The 18,695-nt window shown below is 43.0% G+C and overlaps 2 protein-coding genes across 2 annotated transcripts in view; one reads left to right on the top strand and one right to left on the bottom strand.

Annotated features, from left to right (window-relative positions):
• The window catches only part of LOC126563470 (acireductone dioxygenase), a 568,562-nt gene that overhangs the window by 17,572 nt on the left and 532,295 nt on the right, over positions 1-18,695 (bottom strand). The window lies entirely within an intron of this gene.
• The window catches only part of LOC126562373 (26S proteasome non-ATPase regulatory subunit 4), a 363,835-nt gene that overhangs the window by 189,508 nt on the left and 155,632 nt on the right, over positions 1-18,695 (top strand). The window lies entirely within an intron of this gene.

The raw sequence follows: 18,695 nt of genomic DNA, 5'->3' as shown, positions 1-18,695 counted from the left end.
AGTTGAGCAAAAAGTTAGTATTAAATACACGATTGTCACAAAAAAAACCTTAAAATAATCAGTTTCAATATGACGAGTTTTGCATACTCCAGTAAACAATCGGCCAATTCAAGGAATTACTTTATAAATTGTTTACCTTTCAATTCATCCCTACACTAATGTATACAACGACGCAGGAAATCACCATCGACTTACCGTAATGCATAAATCAAATCGTTTTGCTAATCAGACTCAGATTAAATTACACCCTCTCCGTACACCAAATCGTACCATGTATCCATGCCATACTTCCGCTCTCGCACAGTAGCATTTTCAATCACATTTGCCCGGGCGAAAGGAAAAAAAACGGGCCACTGATAACTAATGGCACACCGACGTGGCGTGTCACACACATTCGTGAAACCAAACCCAATACCCGTTTATTAGTTTACCTCGTAAAAGGGAATTAGAACGCTCCAAAGCAATCGCCACTCCTACCGATAAAAATAAGCCCGGCTAGCTGCTGCATTACGGGTGAGCAATTTTATTCCTCGTAATAATATTCCGTTCGATTTTCATACATTCCACTCGATCATAGACGTGTCTGTACAGCCGGACAGTGTAATTAGTGATGTAAAACAATTACCCTGGCTCAAAACGCGAAGCTGCCGCGTTTTGCGAACGGTTTCAATTAGTTTTACCGCACACAAAGCTAACCTCGCTGCGCTAGCGGAGGTTATGTAAAAGATCGTAATACAGCTCAGCTTATAACACACACACACCCCTAAGGGGAAGGACACATCGTTCCAACTTAACCCTCGGTGCCCTGGTGTTTCATATCACGACACGAACAACAAGGGGCCAATATTAATTGGAAAAGCTCTTAGATGCACTAAACCGATAGATCACCTTCGGTCCCAGTGCAAGACATGCATTAATTGAGCAATCTATCATCAACTGCCAATATATTCTGGCGCTGGATGGTAGAGGTACAAAACATGAGTAATGTAGTTACCACCGCAATCGCCGTGCCCTTTTTGTTGCTGAGCAATGCAAAGCGAGTAAATCAACTACCCCATCTTTACTAATGATGACTGGAAGAATTGAAGTACATAGAAAAGTTGAAATAGGAAGCTTGTTTTATGAATGATGTAGTACATGTAGCTCATCACACATAAAAGATATTCGTATTCCGAAAGCTTCCCTTGAACGAATAAGACAAGAAAACCTCACAGAAACAACATAACCACAAAACCCTTGTTGCATTCTACCGGCACAATAAATATGAAAATTAATCAGCCAAATAAGAACAAAACACACACCCAACCCATGAAAAGATACAGCCGGGGATGATCGCCGACCCGAAAACCGCAACATGTCCTCCACCGAAAAGATCAGTTTTCCAAGGAAACAATGATCCTTTCTCGTCTCGAGAGTTCATTTTACCCACTCGCCTCAGTGCGGCAGCAGCAGCAGCAGCAGCAGCTCAACGACTTCCACGGCTAATTAGCTCGCCACCGATCGATCCGATGCCGATGAACGTCCTCGCTCTCGTCAGCGACATACGGAAGGGCACTGTGGTGTGCACGCACGCGCTCACAGCACAGAGGCACAACCAACGAAATCCTCGAAATACACCTCCACGCGATCGAATTGCAGTCTCGGAGCACTGCACTACTTTGTTCGATGCAAAAGGCCTCTCGCTCTCACCAAGCGCACTTTGAATCTGTGTAAACGATAGTATCGGAGCCGGCCTGCGGTTCACCGATGCATCGCAACCTGTTGGGCTTCCGAAGTGCGGTCGTCGGGCGTTCGTATTCTGCAACGGTTGGAAGAACCGAGCCGTGCACCGGGCAACCACCGGGGTTTTGATGTCAGATTAGTTTTCAATTATTTTTTTTTTTTTTGCTGAAATTGACGCATTTTATGAGCAAAGTAATTTATGGTCGGGGTTTAAAATTCGATACATGAAATAAATGGATATCGCACTCCAATCTTATCCGAAATCAATCTTTCATTTCACTCTAGCTGGACTGTGTTGTAAATTTTCTTAAATACTATGTGGATGATAAAGATTAAAATCTTTCGCCAGGGATTGAGATTTTCGAAGTCTCTCCTTGTTCTGATATACGTAAATGTTGTACAATTTTTAACGAAAATAACAAAGAGTAAAAAACTATATGTATTTAAATATTATCATGCTTAAAAGTAAATGGGAAACAGCAAAATTGTGAAGACCAATTTAATTCACCGTAAAATCAATTAAAAATATTAGTATTAGCAAATATTTTAAAAATTACACCCTGGATGGTCTTTTCATGTCTTCATCACACTTGAACAACTGTTTTAGATATATTTTCGAGCTAGTTTGTCTTCATATACAGTTTTCAATTAACTTTATTTTATCAAACGTCGATCCAGAAGCAAACAACTCAATAAAGCCCGCACGATATAATATTAACCTTCATACCAAATCATCATGTTCTTGTCTAAAGCGCACGTCTCGAACAACGCACAACGTTGAAAAGAAAAATCATTACCCCGTAAGTCACCATCTGACAACCCCCGATCACCTTTTGAGCGGTTACACGCCTGGTTGCTACTAAACCGGAACGACTAACCCGGTACCCGCGGCCCGGATTCGAAACAATCAAACGATTTCTTTCAAAAACCCGATCAGCGCCACTTGGCGCACAGAAACGCCCAAACCAAAACACCCCTCCAACACCGTGGCCCCCCTTTCCCTCCCGCGGCAAGACCGGACACCAGACAAAACAAACCCACCACCTAGGACACACCCGCCATTCTCTCCCGGACGACCTACCGCCTGTAATAAAACAGGTTTCCAGCAGACGGGAGGGCACACCAGAGCAGATCCACCATCATCACCGGTGTGTATGTGCGCGAGCGCGCGCGCGTGAACTTCGTGGGACCGGTCGGAGTCCGGTTCAAGGGCCCGGTTCAAATCTCCGCTACGGAGGTAAAGAAGAAAGCAACAAAGCCGGTTCACGGGGCCACAGGAAGACGCACAACGGCATGCCGCACGGATTCCCCAACCGGTCACAATCGACCGCTCACATGCCCGTTTGGCCGGTTTTTGAACAAACAATCAGTGCTGCAATTCGAAAGTTCGTGCCAGCTGCTAACGCGCAAAAACATCGAGAATCCCACCAGATGGCGACACCCGTAGGTCTCGTAGTGTGCCGCTACGAAACGTCACACAGGAACGCACTCTGCTGTACACTGTTCGCATCTAACGGCAAAAACCCGTTTTTCTTGTCAGTGTGAACCTGTCAACCTGAAGTTGCAAATAAACCCCGGACGCAAGAGGGCGCTCTTGCGCACGCAAAGCTTGCCCAACACCACGTGGCCGAGGGAAGTGCGCGCGAAAGCGATCAGAACGAAGCAAAACGTCAACAAATCGCTAGCGTACGCACGCGTACAACAAGCGAAACAAACAAATCCAACACTGGGCGCGGGCACCACCAAACTTGTCTAACTTGAAATGATAATTTCAAAACAAAACTCACTCCCCACTTCGGTTTAGTGGCATGTTCTGGGGGCGCATCGTGCATGTGCCGTTGCGATTTCGATTCAAAGCCACGTGCCGATGAAACGAAAACCAGTAACAGGTTGCTGCAACACCTTCGGCACCGTTTTGGCGCCATTTTTACGTCATTCACTCTGCAGCCGTCGTTCAACGTTCTGGCAGCATTAGAGCGTCAGAAATCTGGACCATCGCTCACGTACCAATCGGGGAGGGGGCATCAATTAATGCGCCAACTGCTACCAATTATTAAGCTAGACACACACACACATACACACACTCTTAATTCATTCTTGAATATCCATTCTCTTTTCCAATGAATCACAACCGCACACCACCATTCATCAGTGATGTTATTTACGCACTTCAGATTAATTGTTCTATTTTGTTGCTGTTGTGCTGTTCTCTGCACAGCCACATTACCAAAAACGATGCCTAATCGAGCGCGAATGGTTTTGCAATTTGTGAACGAACAAACATTTCGTTTTGGGGTATTAAGCTAACAAGGAAGCTCTAATCACCGCAACAATAAGCACGGGGAAGAGATAAATCGCACTGGTCGCAAAAAAATAGGCACATCAAATCTTACAGATGACTATGTGCTCACACTGATTCACGTGCCTCAATCGGCGGGGCTGCTTGCTTGCTCCTTTTCGGGGGATTTTATTCGCTTTCGTACGATCACGCGATTTAAGCGTGGCGCGCTATTGCAATCATTAGAATAATTCCCCTTAATTAGGATGGAAATCTCCCCGCACTTCGTTGGCGTTATATTGAAGAATAGATCGTACGCGAGAAAAAGGAAAAGTTTATCCCCGATCCGTCTGCTCTATTATTATGGTTCTTGCTAGGAAAGGCCGTCCTCTCTTCACGTGTAACGAATGCGTTTCAGAACATTGTATTGACTGTGCGATGATTCATCGCATTTGCTTCTTCGGTTACTTGAAGCAGCTTCCATTCATCGATAGAACCTAATTGACGAGCGGAATGAAAGAATAAGATGTAATTTTCTGTTCATCCTACCGACGTACAAAGAGGGAGAGCAAGTAATCCAATAACAAGGAACCGATTTTGTGTTTTATAGGAAAGAAGGTATTTATATTGTGAACAACGTAAATGAGTTTAAAAGTTTATAATGCATTAAGCATGATTTTTGTAACGTTTATTGTACAAATGGGTATTTAATTTATTACACATTTGTCATTTCAGCTTAACGCCTGCAGGTTATTTTGGCCTTCATTTCCTTCTTCTTATTCTTCTGTGCTTTACGATCTACTAGGTCACGCCGACCAACGAATGGTTTACTAGACTTGCAAATACTTCGTAGTTAGAAAGTCAGTCCTCACCATGCATGAATGGTTGGGATGGGATTTGGGGGACTGGGGCCATTGTCTCTTCAACTACGTACCACTCCAGATAATTTCACTCATTAACCATATTTTTTCTGGTTCTTTTGGCGCTACAATCTATCGAAATCTTGGTCAGCCATTTACAGTTTCACTCAATATTTCTGCAAATTGTCTATTAAAAATTAAGTAAAGTGAATCAAAAGATAAATAATTATAAACAAATGCCACATGGACTGAACGACTCCAGAAAGACATTAAAGGCAACCCCCTAGGCGCTCGAAGAGCCAAAGGAGAAAAATCATTATTTATATCGTTGTCTTGGATTTTTCCAACTACATGAAATCCCCAGTAAATCCTTATTCGATACTAAAACCATTTTGTTTTTACCCTAAGAACAATAAGCTTTCCAACAAAAGTTCATTTTATTACATATTAAATGAAACAATATAAAAAAAAACTCACACACACAGACTGACCATCAATTTCTTCCACAGCGCTGTGAAACTGTCGGAGTGATGCAATCGTTTGCTTTTCCCTCTTTTTCTACTCCATGCCCACCGCTTTGCATTAATGAAAAAGAAAAGACTACCACACCAAAAAAAAAATCAAAAGGCTCCACAATTTTGTTCCTTTTATATCTTCTCCCGCGGCGGCGGGTGCTGTCGTCCGGGATGCATTTTACATCCTTTTGCTTTCGGCAGAGGCGCGTTAAAAAAAGCAGGAGATACTGAGAAAGTAAAAGATGGAACAAAGGAGACGATAACAGAATGAACAAAGCACACACACACACACACACACACACACACACACACACTCACACGCGGCCAAGAGAAATGTATTACGGAACCTCCGAAAAGGGTAAATGGTCGCCGGATGCTGAGCGGCGAAGGTTTTGCCGAATGAAGCGCAACGCGACGGACACCGCGAAATTACACTCGCTCAAGAAAAGGTGCATTGTTTTGTGCAGAAATTTTAAACTATACGCGAGGTGACCCTGCGCTGCTGGTACGTAACGCTAAGGGCGAAAGATTGGCGAACATGTTCGGCCCAACTTGAGCCGTGTCGGGAGAGTCCTCGAACCGGACAGGATGGTTATAACGATTTAATGATCCTCCTTCATCCGCTGCTTCGACGCGAGGACACGCTGAAATTTTGTTTCTTTTTTTCATCTTATTGCTATCTGCTGCTTCTTTCTGTGGTAACTGTTTTGCTGAGAAACCTCCGAAATGAGGTCAGCAAGCGGTCCTTTGTGTCCGATGGAAAGATTGCTTCCTCGGGGTTTGCTGCAACGGGCACGTTTTACTGCAAGGAACTCCGGCGCAGAAGCTGAGCTGCTTCTGAACGGTTATTTTAATTTGGTTGAGACATTAAAATAAATGCTTCCAAATTTAATTGCTTTCAATGTGTGTCATATAAAATAATACAAGTTTCTCGAGTTTTATCGTATTTGCTCACCTGGAAGCTGTTTAAAAGGGGCCATCCTTGTCATATGGTTTTTGAATTGCGGCACGAACTTGCGAACCCTCGAGCATGGTTCGTAAGGATCATCGTTAATCGATACATCGTCATCGGCCACAACACCGCCCGAAAACAATACAAGCACTGGGTGCTTAAGTAAAATATTGATTTAATCAATTATGTCGCAACGGTGAAATCTTCGTCACCCGACCAACGACGTCTTGCTGTCGTTTTTTTGTTTCGTTTTCTTCTCCTCGTGCTTCGGATCGTCGACGAAAACTTTCCCTGCAGTGTTTAACTAGCTATCGTGTCTGTTGTTTGTTGTTTCTCAAACAGCAAAAAAAAAACCCGTTTACAACTACGTTGCCGCTACGTTGTTCTGAAGCATCCATTGTGTGAGAATACTTCCCCCGAAGGCATGACGACGACGATCGCCAAAGGATGCCTGCCAACAATCGATGCGTGCCAACGATAGTGTGCGCTCTGTCCATTCTTTAACATCTTTTACATCCCTTCCGCGTCCCCTTTCCCGCTCTGTACCCTCGCATGGTCCTCCCCTTCTGGTCCTCAATCAATCGTACTCGATGAACGAGCCCGAAAAAAGGCTATTCTCTGGGCCCTCGAAACCCCCGAATCACATACTACAATGCCCAAGCACCGTCGCAAGACAGTCAAATACCCGTTGAACATAACCCAAACGCCCCAAACACAATACACTGCACTCACTCCCGATGGGGAACGTAGCCCAACAAAAAAACAACGAAAAGAAAAGCCATCTTTTGCCTGCCGCCAATGGAAGATTAATGGGATAACGAAAAGCGAAGTACTCGATGCGCGCGATCGACGTTGTTATCGACGTTGGCCCTCCACTGATCGCTCTTCCCCACAACCAGATTTCGGCTGTTGGTGATGCGTGTCTGTGTGAATGTGTGTGTGTGTGTGTGCAGATACCATAAAGAAGGATAATACGCCGGGACGCCGAGAACGGGACGGGTGGACTGTTGCGGTGAAACAATTTATTAAAATTACATGCCCACTTCAAAAAATCAAAAAGAGCAATCAAAAGGGAAGTGCCAGCGGGCAAAGATCACCGGCAACGGGTACAGCATTCTTAATGCTCGCTTTTCGCCTTTGCACTGCCGTCGCTGCCATTGCTCTTATGCTGCATCCTTCGGAGAGTGCTACCCCTTTTTCTGCAGGATCATTATGATGCAACATTTTAAAGGGTCGTTGCGAAGGGGATGGTGGTAGGTGGTTATTTCTGCTCGAGTCTGCTGGCAAGCAGCAGCAGCAGCAGCAGCACCATTATTGCGGCTATTTTTTCGGGTGGAAATGCAGCTGTAAGAATGTCTGTCAATAATTGCGCAAAAAGCCATTCTCTGAACACTTTCGGGAATGTTTCCGAACGGTGCACTTTATAAATAATACAACGAGCCAAATAAATATGCTGGCATTTGGATGGATTCTTTAGTATAGCTCAATTTGTGCGAATCTTTGGTGATTTAGTATGGATTTAGTAAGTCTAAAATTAAGCCTCTTCCAGAAATAAACACAAAAATTACCAAAACTTTTTTTTAAAAACACAATTTTTGGCTACACTCGTAGAATAAAGCAAACAAAAATTGCACAACCTTTCAAACACTCTTTCGTAACTGCATCGTCTTCTGCTAAACAACTGCAACGAAAAGTGTGACACCACCAGCACAAACTATCCATTTTCGGTTCTCCACGAAGCAAAACAAAAATAAACCAGAGGGAAAGAAATCCTCTCACACGCATGCATGCAACGAAGCTTTGCTTAATTTGAAAATTATTTAAATTTTTATCCACCTTCCGCCCCGGTCACTAACGAGCGTCGATCCAAATGACACACATCTTTATGATGTTATTCCTTTTCTTTTGCTTTTAAGTTAGTCTGAACGCTAAAAAACTGCTACAAACAAAAAAATATTTTAGTTGAAATTTTATTTTGTGAACGTATTGAATGTTTGAGATTAAACTACCCAAATTTTGAAACCTCTTAAAACTAACTGTAAACTGCATCCATTAGTGCTTTAAAGGTTTTTTCCCTAAATGAAAAACTTTTTTTTATTCATTTCCTTAAACTACGCACGTTTTAATACACACGCTCAACTGAACAAGCTTCAAAAGGCTCCTCACGAACATCAAGATGTAAAAGATTTAGAATGGTGCTACCTTTTTCTAAAAAAAAATCTCCCCCTCTACACTGGACCACGTGATGAAGGAAGCATGAACAGCGGGAAGAAACTAATTAACGTGCAGCCAATATTTACACAGCCTTCTAATTGATCTAATCAAACGAAAGCCTCTTCAGGGTGTGCATTGTGTTCGTAGCCTTCTATTTCGTAGCTCTTCTCCGTCCTGTTTGCACGATCCGAGCAGCAACCCCCGAGATGATCGGATGCGCGGATGAATCGATTCTTCAAAACATTTCACCAGATTGTTTCGTGTCTAATCGTCGAACGGCAAGCGTTAAGCCTTCACCACCACTAGCAACGTCCACCGAGAGTTGACATTTCTATGGTGATGTGAAGCGCACACAAGCGTTAGTCAAGATGAAAACCGATGTGACATGCGAAAAGGTGGTAGAAGACCAGCTCGACGATCAACGAATTGCGTCATGCAAGTTTTTTTAGCAAAATTTACATCTTTCTCTCTTGCCGTGTGTCTTGTTTAATGTGATATCTCCTGCTTAGTTCGCATCGTGTTAAGCACATATTTTATGTGCGTTAAGATTTTATAACCTTCTATTCACTTAGCCTACCATCCAACCCAAATCCTATCTAGGTATCCGGAGATTTTAGTGCTCTGTCATAGGATCAGAACACAATTTGTCTTTTCGTATCTCTGAGATACTAAATATAGGCTACCTATTGTTATAAACTATAGAAAACTATACAACTCGAAGCTATCACATCAAATTTCATGTCCTACGAGTGTAAAACTCACCTATCAAACAGTCGTCCCATTTTCCCATCGCTCCTAAGCCAAAACCCACAGCTCTCTTTCGCTCTTTACCGTACGGACAATATTTACCTAAAGGTAATTGAACCCAACCCAACTTTTTTCCTTTCGAAATTACAAACAAACAGCTTCCCAGTACCACGCATCATAGCGATCTGTTTGCTTACCGTGATCGTGAATGAATATTGTAGTGAAGTAGTGTGTCCGATGTGCAAATAACCAACCGGATGCCACCCTGCAAACCATTATTCATCATCGCGTCGTATCGCGTTGTTTGGTTTCTGATCATCTCGAAATTTATCTAATCGATGAAAATGATAAATTTCTCCCTCAACGCACAGACAGGCGGGAAAGATTTAAACGCCGATTTTAAGCGACGAACCTTTCCGCACAGCTTGAACGAGAAAAGAGGACCGTTGTTCTCAAGGACATTTTGTTTCTATAATTAAAACGTTACTAAATATAAATAATTGTAGCCAAAAGGGCTTCTTTGAAAACAGAATGGTTAAAAATTTGCACAAAAATCACTAGCTGCTCGTTTCAAACAAGTTTTTTGCTACCAAAAAAAAAGTTCCTTTATAACAGTCAGCATCTTTCGTTCCCCATTTTGGGCATAACGATCATGAAGCTTTATCCTACAGCTGTGCAGCATCATTTGATAAGAAACCGAACCGCACAAGCTCACATGGTGCGCATCACACAGCGCTGGATAAAATTTACGACCGGCTTGTGTTTAATTTTACGAATCTTTCGCTTGGAAACACGGGACCCATCGTTTCAGCCCACCTCTGCCGCACACTAATTCTCTTATGTATTGCAAAGAGACAAAACCATCGTCGGGTTTATATCTCCAAAGAGGCAAAATATATAGGTAACTTGAATACAATCTGTGGCTGTTTCGAGTTATAAGCCTCAACACACACACTTACATACGGCCCGAGCTGCGATCTTCGATTAGCAATTTAAATTTACCTTCCCAACCGCCATCATCAACTATCAGCATAATCTCCACAGTGTCCTCTCCTTAGGCACCAAAAGCATCGCCGCTCTCGGCGATGAAGAACGGAATGGATTTGATTATTTTATTGTGGGGAATTTTTAAGACGCTCCTCTGTCCTCTGATTCAGCATTCGGATCGTTTTATTCATCTTCCGCCCACCTGTGGCCTTCCCAAAAGAAAAAAAAAAACACCTCAAAAATCCAAAAACGCACCGTTTTCCTCCAAACACACCGCACCAACACGGCCACGTCGGGTGCGGCGTTACGTCGTGCTTCCTTATTGACGCAACCGGGGGTGCGTAATATATGCGCGCTGTGCCTTTTGCAAACAAACATCATCGTCAGCCGGAGGTCACACCACGGTTCGCCGAAATGAATCGGATTTGGTCGGTGACGCTGAAGATTAATTTATGTTTTACTTTTATCAAATAAAAAGGTCAAAACGGTAATCAAGACGCTCAAACAGCACACTCCAAAAATAAAAAGGTGCTTTACGTTTGACGTTATGTTTTTACGTTAAGTTTCCGATGTCACCTTGAGGCGTGCTGTTTAGTGTCGAATCTGGGCCTCTTGAATGTTGTAGCGAAACGAAATAATTCAATGACACCATCTTGCACCTCTCACATGGTCAAACGAACGATCAATGCGTGTTTTAATGAATTTCCCTACAACAAGCTACGGTATCTCGTGAAAGACAACTCGAAGGTATAACACCGCCGGTAGCCGCCGCCGGGAGCAACATGTCACTTTTGACAGGCCTGCAGTAGCGCATTCGCAATTGGAGCGTCACGATCGCTCGCGGTAACCTTCGAACGAATTTTCAAAGTTGCCATCACGGACACTGCGACGATACGGCAATCCCAGAATCTACCTCCAAGCCATCCAGCAGCTTGTTGTCTTAATGTACAGGGTTTTAACAGGACAGGCAGCGGCAAAGCGCATTATCGCACGAACCAGTATTTCACAGTAGCGAACCACAAATCCGAGGTCGCGGAGTATATTTAAGATCACCTATCACTAACGATCGGTGTGATGATGCGTTCAACCGCACGTACGCCTGTGCCTAAAAACAGGTCCGACCGGATCCAAAAAATGTTCCTAGCGGCCGAAAACGCAACAACCCGGCATCGCAAAACCGGACGAAACCCCAAAACGGACGGACAGGTTGTATGTGTGTGTGTCTTCCGCGCGGATTTTAGCCTCCGGGGTCGTCCAACGTGCACGGACATGTGCTCGGGTCATCGACGACCGTCTTCACCTCACTTCACCACTGGACAATCCAGTTTCACAGGTTCAAAACCACAGCACATACACATACTTATGCATCACACTCCAAAGACCTGTTTGCCTGCCTTTGGCATCCCTGCCTTGCCGAAACAAAACACCTCGTGCGCACCCAGCATGTACACCGAGGTGGATCCTGTTATTTCGGTACACTTTTGCTTTCATTGAGGAAACCTCCCGCGTCAAAAACCAGTCCCGGGGTCCGGTTCGAAGGCTACCGGGTTTTTTCGGACCGGAAATTAGTTCACTGGGCCAGTGCGGCCATGGCTGTCGGTTCATGCGTCAAGCAGCGATAACCAACAATGCTGCTTGGCAGTTCCTACTGACACGGAGAGCATATTGACTTCGCAGTCGCTATGAAGCTGTTTAGAAAATTTTATGAGCATAATCACGTTTGTTTGCTCATTTAAGGTAAATGAAATACAATTTACTACCACTATATTATGGCTAAAAAAATGAAGTGAGGCAAATGAACCTCAAATTAACTACTTGATGCGAAGAAACCGTCATTAGTTGAGGACAAACAGCATTTGTTAGTGACAATGAAATGCTTCACCAAAATTCAACGGATAGTCGAAAATTGGAAGTGAATGAGTTTCAACAAGGTAAAAATGGTTTGCAAAATTCGAGGCCAAAGATTCCAACTTGGAAGACACTAAATACCCTGGATGACCGGAAAAGTTTGAGGTCGCTAAATGGGGCACAAAAGTTAAAAGAAAAGATTATTATTAAGTTTTTATTCCTGTAGAACGAGATGGCCGTCTATTCCTTCAAGATTGTTATATTTATAGTTACAAAAAGCATACTCCATACTCCATTAATAATTTGTGAATTATTTTGAAAAACATCTGCGCAGGTCCGGCCGGTAACGCACTGTAACGTATCCATTCTAATGGTGGCTTGTAAATTTATTCGCTTTGTTTACTAACATCTTTACCGTCACCGACGACCGCTGTGGAACTGTCATCGTGTTCATCATACAGAGTTGCACAGCAAAAGGAAATAATGACAAAAATCCCCACGCAAAGAATGTCGCAGCAAATACGGCCCGTGCATGGCGTGTTGGGGTTACGAGAAACACACGAGGCAATAAAACAAATCGCCCGTGAGGTGAATCGTCGAGTGAAGAACACGGAGCCGATTTCTCAAGCGAAAAGGGAAGGAGTCTTTCGTTTTGAGCTATCAAGAGTTGTGAGTGAGGCGCCTGCGTGCGTATTTTACCAATGTTTAAACACGCGTGCTTGTGTCTGAACACACACACACACTCAAGCACACGCAGCACTTTGTGTCCGTATCAAATGGCCGTTAGGTTAAGTTGCGATGCGGTCAGATTGGAATCATCACCATATCGGGCACCGTGGTTGCATTGGGGTGGTAGTAAAATGGCCCCCATTCGTACATCGCCCGTATGCTGCGTTCAAGGTAAAACACTAATGAACGATATTACCCCCGAAGATCATTCTGCCGCCAGAAGAAAAAAAAAAACACACAACCTTTACTAGTAGTCAACCAGTGGAGTAGACAGAGTAACCGTTAAAACGTCACCCGATCGGTTTGATCAGTTGCATCGCATACGTTGACCATGATCGTTTGGCGATTGTTTCGCTATTATGCTACTTCGAGGCGCAAAATGTCAAAGCATTAGCCCGGCATCGGGGGGTTGATTCAGGCTCATGCATCTCATAAAAAGCGTCGCAGATTGGTTGCTGCGCATTAGCAGTAGCGTAACAGTTTTTTTTTTAGATGTTTTTGTCTGTTTGTTAAAGCCTTCATTCGAACACCATGGAGCTGAAGATGCTTGGTGTGCGTTAGATCATATGAAAAGATTCATCTGATGCTGCAAATGTTTCCGAATGCATCCCAAATTAGTAGACAAATGCAAATTTTTGGATTTTGCATCTTTTTATGTTCTTCCGATTCACCAACCGATTGTATGGCAGTCATCTGTGCTTTCTTTTTTGTCGCTGTTAGGTTTGTTTTACTGACTGATTTTCATATAAATTATACACACTTGCTATAAAAATATTCATTCAAATCATAAATTCTTCCAAAATCTTCTCAGCACGAAATCTCTTCAACTCTCTTCAATAATCAAGCTCAAAACAAAATTAAAGATCAAATTATCCTTTAATTTTCTTCTTCGTTTATAAATACTGCTGCAAATTGCTGCAAGGATCATACAGACACACACACACACACTTCTTTGAAGAGGAAATTCTCACCCAACACCAGACAATCGTATACCGATCAAAACTGAACAATCATTTCCGAACCACGGGGCAACACCAGCTCACAAATATCCCTTTTTGCCACCTGAAGAGCCCAAAGTAAATTGATTTCACCGTTCACCTGGCTCCGCTTTGCCAGCCCAGCCATCTATCAAGCGACGGATGATCCTTTTTTATTGCCACGCATCATCTCCATTAACTCTGCTGCTACTCTCCCCTGCTGATACTGTACCTTACCCATTTTTGTTTTCGTTCAGGTTTATCTTTTTCGGCCTTTCGCACAGCCCCAGTGCTTGCCCGATCCATCCCGACTGACTTTGTTGATTATCTTTTCCCATTTTTTTTTCTCTCGGTTTCTGTTTTTGTTGCTTCATCCCAAAAAGGCGCGCGGTACAGGTAGCAGCGATCCGGGTATCCTAGATTTCTTGAGGATTTTTCAAAACAAAATCAGCAGGCGGTTTAGAGACGGGAAGCAAAATAACCCATTTCCCTTTTCTTTGCGTAAAGGAATGTTGGAAAAGGAAAAAGGAAAATATTAAAAATAAACCCACTGCACTGCTGCTCCCGGATGGTGCAATCACATGAGACAGGTTTCCAAACATAACACACACACAGAAAGGCTTTTGAACGATGACTATTTCATTCGGTACGTTGCGTGTTACAAGAACGGGCCGGAACGGCAACCTTATAGACACAGTTCCCTGACACTAAATCCTGCAGCCTGCTGTCGATGGAGCCTTTCAATCGATAATTACCATCATAAACAAGTTCATCCTGAACGAGACTTTACACAATTCTTTCATCTCACTCGATCCCACATGGATTCTTCTCGAGTGTGTTCCTTTTTTGGCGTTCACAAAACGGCAAGGCTAGACTTTGGAGTTTTTAGAGCCTAGGAAATATTGCTTCCTTCTTAAGCAAAATGCTGCATAATGGTGTCTCGGTAAGTCAAAGTAAGATCAAAGAAGTGAAATTATGGCACGGCTTTGGGATGTTAAGATTATAACAACCCAAAAACCTCGGATTACCGCAAAAATAGCAATTGATACATACCGGCACAAGAAATTACACAAAATGCCAAGCTGATTAGTTAAAGAATAAAGTCTCTCGGGAAGTAGGCAGCAATTAGCGAGTTTTGAAAAAAATCATATAACGTAATAAATACATTTCATTAGCTTCTTCAGCTATTTATATAAGAATTAAGATCAAATCAATAAGAACAACAATATTAATATATTGCAAAAGCAATCTACTCTCCTTCTCCTTCTTCTTTTTCTTCTTCTTCTTTATTTTCCTCTTAATTTCAAGAAAAAGAACCGCTTGCCGTGTCCAGTAGGATAGCAGATAGTCCGGTCGGGATTTGAAATCCTGTCTTGCTGTGTAGTTATCGGTGGCGATATCGGCTAAGATACATGAATATCCAAGAGTATTAGATGATATCAGTATCTATTAGAGTTTTTATGATTGGATTTATTTACAGAACAACATTTTAAGGGATGAAAAATCTTCACAACTATTTTCAAAGCCAACCTAACTACAACAAGTTCCAACAACGGATTTTATTCCAAAGATAAAAACTCGTCTTCATGAATCGTTCCAACGAGTATCCACTATTGATCCCTTCATAAAATTCGCCACTTACCTCTGAAATTTCGGAGCATACCACATCATTTTCCTTACGTTTTTTAAATAAAACCCAGAAAACAATAAATGAACACAGCGCTGACAGCTGCTACTATCACTCACGGACAGATCGAAAGCTACCACAGGTATGACCATTTAACAAAAGAATTTACAAACCTGGTAGCACTGTTAAAACTGATCGTCGACCAAATGGTTCGAGTTTATTGCTCGCAAGAGAAAATAAACTAGTTCACAACACATCGATTGATTTAAGCACCCAACGCTCCTTCACTAGTTCCCTTATTTTCACCTGCTCTGCCGTATTTTGCTTCGGGGCTTTTTTCCCATCCCCGACCGATCTCACCTTATGCCCAAATCTGTCAAATGTGTTTCTTATCGGCCACACCACTCGATCGCCACCTACCTTTGCCACAACGCTGCCGAAGTGTACGTTTGATCGATCGTCGCCGTTTTTTTTTTTTATTGCTTTCTAAAACCTCCGTACATTCGTCCGTATTTCTTTTATTCGATTTATAAATGGATCGACTGCGTGGTGGCCCTTTTTGAAAGGGGTGCCAATCTTCTCGTCTCCCGTTTTTCGTCATCTATCGAGAAATCGCGAACCAAACGATCGTTCGCATCGTTCGTTAAGTTATTTTCTTCCTCAGCCAAACACGACGCATTCGTAACTATAGCTCGCTGACTCATGCGTGTGATCCGTTTTGGATTGCGTTTCGTTCCACACGCATACGGGGCTAGAGGGTAGAGACCTTTCTTCCGTACCGATGAAAGATTCAACGCAAGGGACACATCGATGCAGGAGTGTCGAAACGGAAGCAGCAAAGGGAAGCAAGCAAGGAAAAACGATAGCCAGCCAATCAGACTCTGTCTGTACACCCTCGAGCCGCAGCAGGCATCAGCATCAGCGAGTTTGCAACGAGTTCAGGTCCATGTTCGGTTCGTTTGCGAGACACACATACGGGACACAGGACACAACTGATACATAATATTGCAAACTCGATCGAAGAAAGCGCTGGTGCTGGTGAAAACGGAAAGCTATGTGCTGTGCTCCATTCGGTGAATCGCGAGGAAGCGGTTGAACAAGATGTCCCAACGAAGTAGCCGACCAGACGAACGAGACCACGGTTTTCCATCGATAACCCGTTAGCGGTATCCCGTTCGTCGCCGTTGGATTATTGCGCGTACACATTTTTATCTGTCGCACCCGGAGGAGTTGGCAGTGGCGACGGCTGCGGCAATCAGCGCACTCCATTCTGCACACACGCGCATTCCTTTCTGGTGCATAAAATGGAACACTGCTGAGGTTCAAGCCCGAGCAAAATATCGTTCGCCGTTGCATAGCACCTTTTCGGTTAAGCGAGGCCTCATACCGACCCACCGGTATGCACCAGCATCCCGCATTCGACAATAATTCGTTCGTTAGTTTGTTCTTCATCAGCACCGCTGGGGTGGTGTTTTGGGGGAGCAAAAACGAGCTCGTTTCACACACATACTCACTGGCACGAAACATTAACGGCCCGCTTAGCTAAAGCGCCATCGGTCTCTTTCGATGCTCGATTCATTGGCTTCTTGGCAAAGTGCAACTTTTCCTACCGGCCTGAGCAATATAAACGCTCAGTCAAGCCACGAACTGTTTAAAAAAAAAAGAACGATCGCGATGTGTGCTGGTGTGCTTTTTCCCTCTCAAACGCGATTTGCGAAGGCGTTAAGAAAGTGGGAAACAGGCAAACCTGTGGAAGCATGTTCGTACACTGGTAGCTGCCGGGTTGAGAAAGGATTGGAATTGGTAAAGAAATTTATGTAATGAAAACACATTCCCAAGTCACATTCAAACATGGTGGACGTACATTTTAAGACACGTGTTTTTTAGCATAAAGGACAAAGGGGTGACTTCGGTATTGGAGGAAAATTATAGCTAAGAATTGCCATAAAGTATTATGTATATGAAGAGAACATAACCATGTAGCAATAAAATATAGCAATAAAAATAGGACCAACATACATAAAACATTCATGCCGCTAAAGCAAAGCAAACAGTAAAATTGACCCAAGATGTGATTTTATAAGGTAAAAAATCTCCAAGAATAGTTAAATATAAAATACTATAAATATAAAATACTAGGTCACTAACTGAAAAAAGAATAATAAAATCTTTCAAAACTGACAATACGGCACTGGACCGTCAAAATCAATTGTAAATAAAAAAATAAATAAAATCTTACAAAATACGAATAAAATACAATTTATACCAATAAGAAGAAACAATCAAATGACAAGTTACACAAAAAAAATCAAAAAAATCTAAAATTTGAAAACTAAACAATCGTATGTTTGACATTATTTTTATCAACATAATCAAGATTTACACTTCCTATAAAAACAATAAAGAGTAAATATATTAAGTAAAATGTTAACTAAAATGAATCATTTTAATGACTCAACAGAGTGACTTGCATTCTAATGAAATCTCACGCCAAAAAAATATCCTCTGAACCTTCTTAAGCTTGTCACGCGGACTAAGGAATGGAAGGAAAAAACTCTCAACACAACCCACCCGCGATAGTTCCATCTAACGTTTCAAAATGTTACGGAAACGATCCGAGGATTCCTTGTTGCGTTGATTCGCAATTGCCATTACCAGAACAAAGTATCGGGCAAAGACATACCTTTCCTGAAGGATGAATTCCGTTAGCTTTCTTCCCCGTACAAGGGCTCAGATACAGTTAGATGTCGAGCAGCAGCACCAGCAGCAGCTCGAGTTTGCGTGCGTATCACACAAAAACTCCTTCCTTCTCCATTTCGCTGATACGGAAAGCAGAGCGGTTAAAAGGAATCGCTCAAACTGGAGCATGCTGAGCGCAAATCGCATCACATCAGTCTCGCGACTGGGACCCACGGGAGGGCACGGAACGTGGTGGAATTCATTTCTGTTGCCCCGATGTCCAAACTGGCAAGTGAGAGGCGGGGATGGCTGCCCCTAGAGGAACGCTGACATCCATAGGTATCTAGGAATGGCAAAACCTGGAGGCTATCGCCTTCGGTGGTTCCTTGCGAACCAACAGAAACAGTTACCATAAATCTTTCGTAATGAGAAATTGTTTGGTTCCTTCAACGTTGTTCCGTTTGTTCTGCACTCCTTTTGAACGAGGCAAAAAAAAGAGTAAAAGGCTGGACAGCGGGTCAGGGGGAATGAAGTAATTAGAAGTCATAAACAAACTGGCG

Source organism: Anopheles maculipalpis, chromosome 3RL (assembly GCF_943734695.1).
Source record: "Anopheles maculipalpis chromosome 3RL, idAnoMacuDA_375_x, whole genome shotgun sequence".
Classification (NCBI taxonomy): Eukaryota; Metazoa; Arthropoda; class Insecta; order Diptera; family Culicidae; genus Anopheles; species Anopheles maculipalpis.
Note: the sequence above shows the minus strand (reverse complement) of the source record. Positions and strands in the feature narration are given on the sequence as shown.